The sequence below is a fragment of the Halichoerus grypus genome, chromosome 1 (genome assembly GCF_964656455.1).
Source record: "Halichoerus grypus chromosome 1, mHalGry1.hap1.1, whole genome shotgun sequence".
Classification (NCBI taxonomy): domain Eukaryota; kingdom Metazoa; phylum Chordata; class Mammalia; order Carnivora; family Phocidae; genus Halichoerus; species Halichoerus grypus.
In genome coordinates, this window is record NC_135712.1 from 3283091 (window position 1) to 3290225 (window position 7135).

Genomic DNA, 7135 nt, shown 5'->3' on the forward strand with positions numbered 1-7135 from the left:
ACCTCCATACTGTTTTCCAGAGTGGCTGCACCAGCTTGCATTCCCACCAACAGTGTAGGAGGGTTCCCCTTTCTCCGCATCCCCGCCAACATCTGTCATTTCCTGACTTGTTAATTTTAGCCATTCTGACTGGTGTGAGGTGGTATCTCATTGAGGTTTTGATTTGGATTTCCCTGATGCCGAGCGATATTGAACACTTTTTCATGTGTCTGTTGGCCATTTGGATGTCTTCTTTGGAGAAATGTCTGTTCATGTCTTCTGCCCATTTCTTGATTGGATTCTTTGTTCTTTGGGTGTTGAGTTTGATGAGTTCTTTATAGATTTTGGATACTAGCCCTTTATCTGATATGTCATTTGCAAATATCTTCTCCCATTCTGTCAGTTGTCTTTTGGTTTTGTTGACTGTTTCCTTTGCTTTGCAAAAGCTTTTTATCTTGATGAAGTCCCAATAGTTCATTTTTGCCCTTGCTTCCCTTGCCTTTGGCGATGTTTCTAGGAAGAAGTTGCTGCGGCTGAGGTCGAAGAGGTTGCTGCCTGTGTTCTCCTTTAGGATTTTGATGGACTCCTGTCTCACATTTAGGTCTTTCAACCATTTGGAGTCTATTTTTGTGTGTGGTGTAAGGAAATGGTCCAGTTTCATTCTTCTGCATGTGGCTGTCCAATTTTCCCAACACCATTTGTTGAAGAGACTGTCTTTTTTCCATTGGACATTCTTTCCTGCTTTGTCGAAGATTAGTTGACCATAGAGTTGAGGGTCCATTTCTGGGCTCTCTATTCTGTTCCATTGATCTATGTGTCTGTTTTTGTGCCAGTACCATACTGTCTTGATGATGACAGCTTTGTAGTAGAGCTGGAAGTCTGGAATTGTGATGCCGCCGGCTTTGCTTTTCTTTTTCAACATTCCTCTGGCTATGCGGGGTCTTTTCTGGTTCCATACAAATTTTAGGATTATTTGTTCCATTTCTTTGAAGAAAGTGGATGGTATTTTGATGGGGATTGCATTGAATGTGTAGATTGCTCTAGGTAGGATTGACATCTTCACAATATTTGTTCTTCCAATCCATGAGCATGGAACGTTTTTCCATTTCTTTGTGTCTTCCTCAATTTCTTTCATGAGTATTTTATAGTTTTCTGAGTACAGATCCTTTGCCTCTTTGGTTAGATTTATTCCTAGGTATCTTATGGTTTTGGGTGCAATTGTAAATGGGATCGACTCCTTAATTTCTCTTTCTTCTGACTTGTTGTTGGTGTATAGGAATGCCACTGACTTCTGTGCATTGATTTTATATCCTGCCACTTGACTGAATTCCTGTATGAGTTCTAGCAGTTTTGGGGTGGAGTCTTTGGGATTTTCCACATAAAGTATCATATCATCTGCAAAGAGTGAGAGTTTGACTTCTTCTTTGCCAATTTGGATGCCTTTGATTTCTTTTTGTTGTCTGATTGCTGTGGCTAGGACTTCCAATACTATGTTGAATAGCAGTGGTGATAGTGGACATCCCTGCCGCGTTCCTGACCTTAGGGGGAAAGCTCTCAGTTTTTCCCCATTGAGAATGATATTCGCTGTAGGTTTTTCATAGATGGCTTTTATGATATTGAGGTATGTACCCTCTATCCCTATACTCTGAAGAGTTTTGATCAAGAAAGGATGCTGTACTTTGTCAAATGCTTTTTCTGCATCTATTGAGAGGATCATGTGATTCTTGTTTTTTCTTTTGTTAATGTATTGTATCACGTTGATTGATTTGCGGATGTTGAACCAACCTTGCAGCCCAGGGATAAATCCAACTTGGTCGTGGTGAATAATCCTTTTAATGTACTGTTGGATCCTATTGGCTAGTATTTTGGTGAGAATTTTTGCATCCATGTTCATCAGGGATATTGGTCTGTAATTCTCCTTTTTAATGGGGTCTTTGTCTGGTTTTGGGATCAAGGTAATGCTGGCCTCATAAAATGAGTTTGGAAGTTTTCCTTCCATTTCTATTTTTTGGAACAGTTTCAGAAGGATAGGTATTAATTCTTCTTGAAATGTTTGGTAGAATTCCCCTGGGAAGCCATCTGGCCCTGGGCTTTTGTGTTTTGGGAGATTTTTGATGACTGCTTCTATTTCCTTAGTGGTTATAGGTCTGTTCAGGTGTTCTATTTCTTCCTGGTTCAGTTTTGGTAGTTGATACATCTCTAGGAATGCATCCATTACTTCCAGGTTATCTAATTTGTTGGCATAGAGTTGCTCATAATATGTTCTTATAATTGTTTGTATTTCTTTGGTGTTGGTTGTGATTTCTCCTCTTTCATTCATGATTTTGTTGATTTGGGTCATTTCTCTTTTCTTTTTGATAAGTCTGGCCAGGGGCTTATCAATCTTGTTAATTCTTTCAAAGAACCAGCTCCTAGTTTCGTTGATCTGTTCTACTGTTCTTTTGGTTTCTATTTCATTGATTTCTGCTCTGATCTTTATTATTTCTCTTCTCCTGCTGGGTTTAGGCTTTATTTGCTGTTCTTTCTCCAGCTCCTTTAGGTGTAGGGTTAGGTTGTGTACTTGAGACCTTTCTTGTTTCTTGAGAAAGGCTTGTATTGCTATATACTTTCCTCTTAGGACTGCCTTTGCTGTATCCCAAAGATTTTGAATAGTTGTGTTTTCATTTTCATTGGTTTCCATGAATTTTTTTAATTCTTCTTTAATTTCCTGGTTGACCCATTCATTCTTCAGTAGGATGCTCTTTAGCCTCCATGTATTTGAGTTCTTTCTGACTTTCCTCTTGTGATTGAGTTCTAGTTTCAAAGCATTGTGGTCTGAAAATAGGCAGGGGATGATCCCAATCTTCTGGTACCGGTTGAGACCTGATTTATGACCCAGGATGTGATCTATTCTGGAGAATGTTCCATGGGCACTAGAGAAGAATGTGTATTCCGTTGCTTTGGGATGGAATGTTCTGAATATGTCTGTGAAGTCCATTTGGTCCAGTGTGTCATTTAAAGTCTTTATTTCCTTGTTGATCTTTTGCTTAGACGATCTGTCCATTTCAGTGAGGGGGGTGTTAAAGTCCCCCACTATTATTGTATTGTTGTCGATGTGTTTCTTTGCTTTTGTTATTAATTGCCTTATATAATTGGCTGCTCCCATGTTAGGGGCATAGATATTTACAATTGTTAGATCTTCTTGTTGGATAGACCCTTTAAGTATGATATAGTGTCCTTCCTCATCTCTTATTACAGTCTTTGGTTTAAAATCTAATTTGTCTGATATAAGGATTGCCACCCCAGCTTTCTTTTGGTGTCCATTAGCATGGTAAATGGTTTTCCACCCCCTCACTTTCAATCTGGGGGTGTCTTTGGGTCTAAAATGAGTCTCTTGCAGACAGCATATCGATGGGTCTTGTTTTTTAATCCAATCTGATAGCCTGTGTCTTTTGATTGGGGCATTTAGCCCATTTACATTCAGGGTAACTATTGAAAGATAGGAGTTCAGTGCCATTGTATTGCCTGTAAAGTGACTGTTACTGTATATTGTTTGTGTTCCTTTCTGGTCTATGTTGCTTTTAGGCTCTCTCTTTGCTTAGAGGACCCCTTTCAATATTTGTTGTAGGGCTGGTTTCGTGTTTGCAAATTCCTTTAGTTTTTGTTTGTCCTGGAAGCTTTTTATCTCTCCTTCAATTTTCAATGACAGCCTAGCTGGATATAGTATTCTTGGCTGCATATTTTTCTCGTTTAGTGCTCTGAATATGTCCTGCCAGTCCTTTCTGGCCTGCCAGGTCTCTGTGGATAAGTCTGTTGCCAATCTAATGTTTCTACCATTGTAGGTTACATATCTCTTCTCCCGAGCTGCTTTCAGGATTTTCTCTTTGTCTCTGAGACTCATAAGTTTTACTATTAGATGTCGGGGTGTTGACCTATTTTTATTGATTTTGAGAGGGGTTCTCTGTGCTTCCTGGATTTTGATGCCTGTTTCCTTCCCCAAATTAGGGAAGTTCTCTGCTATAATTTGCTCCATTATACCTTCTGCACCTCTCTCTCTTTCTTCTTCTTCTGGGATCCCAATTATTCTAATGTTGTTTCGTCTTATGGTATCGTTTATCTCTCGAATTCTGCCCTCGTGATCCAGTAGTTGTTTATCTCTCTTTTTCTCAGCTTCTTTATTTTCCATCATTTGGTCTTCTATCTCGCTGATTCTTTCTTCTGCCTCATTTATCCTAGCAGTTAGCGCCCCCATATTTGATTGCACCTCATTGATAGCCTTTTTGATTTCTACTTGGTTCGATTTTAGTTCTTTTACTTCTCCAGAAAGGGTTTCTCTAATAACTTCCATGTTTTTTTCAAGCCCAGCTAGTATCTTTAAAGTGATGATTCTGAACTCTAGATCTGACATCGTACTAATGTCCGTATTGAGTAGGTCCCTGGCAGTCGGTACTACCTCTTGTTCTTTTTGTTGAGGTGATTTTTTCCGTCTTGTCATTTTGTGCAGAGGAGAATAGATTAATGAGAGAACAAAATGCTAGCAGGGTAACAACGTCCCCAGAAAATATACTCTAAACAAATCAGAAAAGACCTGAAGCAGTGGGAAAAGAAAGGGAAAGAGAGAAAAAAGAAAAGGAAAGAAAAAAAGAAAAAAGATAAAGATAAAGATAAAAACAAACAAAAGCAGAACAAAACAAAACAAAACAAAAACAGAATGTGATCAAATATGATCAGGCTGGATTATAGATCAGTGCCACACACTAGATTTTGGGTGTATTTTGGTCTGTTAAAAGAAAGTCCCTCCCAAAATTTTAAAGAAAGAAAAACTTATATATGTACAAAAATAAGGGTTGATATGATGAAGGGATGGAATATGACTGTAAAGATGGAAATTATAAAAAATTTTAAAAAAGGATTTGATAAGTTGTTTGAAAAAAGAAAGAAGAGGATTAAAAAAAAAAAAAAGAAAGAAAGAAAAAAGGGAGAGAATGTGATCAGGCAGGGGAGTAGAAAAAAACCATACACTAGAGATTTAGAGTATATTTTGATCTGTTAGAAGAAACTATCTCAAGATTTTAAGGAGAGAACAACTTATATATATATGCCAAAAATACGGGTAACTACTATGAAGGGATAGAATATGACTTTAAAAATGAAAAATAAAAATGTTTTTTTTTTAAAAAAGGGATTGATAAGATGTTGGTTGAAAAAGGGAAAAAGAAAAATTCAAAAAAAAAAGAAAAAAGGAAAAAAGAAAAAAAGACAGTTAAAAAAAATAGTAACTTTGAAAGACTAAAGAATCAAGGTAAAAAAGCCATGGATGCTATGTGCAGTATTCCCCTAGCGCTGGAGTTCTGCCGTTCTCATTGATCGGTAAACTTGGTCTTGGCTGGCTGTTCTCGCTGATCTTCTGGGGGAGGGGCCTGTTGCCGTGGTTCCCAAATGTCTTTGCCGGAGGCGGAATTGCCCCGCCCTTGCCGGTCCGGGCTAAGTAATCTGCTCGGGTTTGCTCTCCGGAGCTTTTGTTCCCTGCAAGCTTTCCGTACAGCTTTGGAGGCGGAGAGTGAAAATGGCGGCCTCCCAGTCTCCGCCCCGGCGGAGCCGAGAACTCGGGGTCCCGCTCCTCAGTGCGCCCCCAGAGAAAAGCCGTCAGTCACTCCCGTCTCCCCGGTCTCCGGCCGCACTCCATGCTCACCCGGCCTGTGACCGCGCCTTTCTATCTGGCACCCGACCCCGGGTGGAGTCTCCAAACCCAGCAGATCCCCGCGGTGCGCTCCCGCGCCTCTCCTCCCGGGGGGAGAAGGTGAGTCTCCCCGGATCTGCCGCTCGTTGGGTCCCTGCTGGAGGAGCAGTGGCCCGACTGTGCCGCGGATCACGGTTTATGGCAACCCCGAGCTGAGAGCCCGCGCCTGGGCTCCGTCTCTGCAGCCGGCTTCCCCGCTCCGATCCCTGGGAGCTCTGCCGCACTCAGGCACCCCCGGTCTTTCTGTGACCCCGAGGGTCCTGAGACCACACTGTCCCGCGAGGGTTCCACCCCCCGCTTAGCCACCAGAGTGACGGCCCTCAGCGGAGCAGACTCTAAAAGTTCCGATTCTGTGCTCCGCGGCTCTATCACTTGCCAGAAGCGGCCGACGGAGGCCCCTCCCCCGCCGTCTATCCTCCCGAATAACGCCTCGGATTCACTTCTCCACACGTCCTACCTTCCAGAAAGTGGTCGCTTTTCTGTTCAGAGAGTTGTTGCTATTCTTTTCTTCGATCTCCTGTTGAGTTTGTAGGTGTTCAGAATGGTTTGATCCTTATCCAGCTGAATTCCTGAGAGGAGACCAAATCCAGGTCTCCTACTCCTCCGCCATCTTGCTCCCAAGCTAAAAGATTTTATTTTTAAGTGAGCTCTTTGCCCAACATGGGGCTCGAACTTATAATTCTGAGATCAAGAGTCACATGTTCTACTGACTGAACTAGCCAGGCACCCCCAGCTCATGTATTGACTTAAATATCTGGTTGTCGTGGGTCGCTTGGGTGGCTCACTCAGTTGGTTAAGCATCCGACTTTTGATTTCGGCTCCTGTCACGATCTCGGGGTCGTGGGATGGAGCCCCGTGTCGGGCTCTGTGCTCAGTGGGGAGTCTGCTTGAGATTTTCTCTCTCCCTGTCCCTCTACCCCTCCAGTTGCACGCGCATGGACACGTGAGCACTCACGTGTGCGCTCTCTAAATAAATAAAATCTTTTAAAGAAAATCTGGTTGTCCTGTTTCTCAATTCTCAGCACTTTCTTGGTCTGCGTGCATTTTGATTCAGCTACAGCTGGAAGGTGCATGTAGAATGCACCAACTAGACGGCCACCAGCTGAACGCGCGTGTGTACCGTGCCCACCGGAAACAGCTGGCGGCCAGGCCAGCAGGCGGCTTGCCTTGTGTTGCTTCAGGCCACTTTGGCTCAGCTCTTTTGGTGACAGTCATCTGCACTGGGGCTGCGGGTTATAGATGGTTCACTCTAGTTTCTGTGTGCTGTTCCCACAGCAGCATGTCCGTTCCGTCAGTGCACTTTGGAATAGTTTCCAAATTTTGGCTGCGATGAACATTCTGGTCCTTATCTCTAGGAACATATGTAAACATTTCTGTAGGTACCTACTCAGGAGAACTGCTGGCTCTTAGTTCTGCAGATGTTTCGTTTAGATGGTA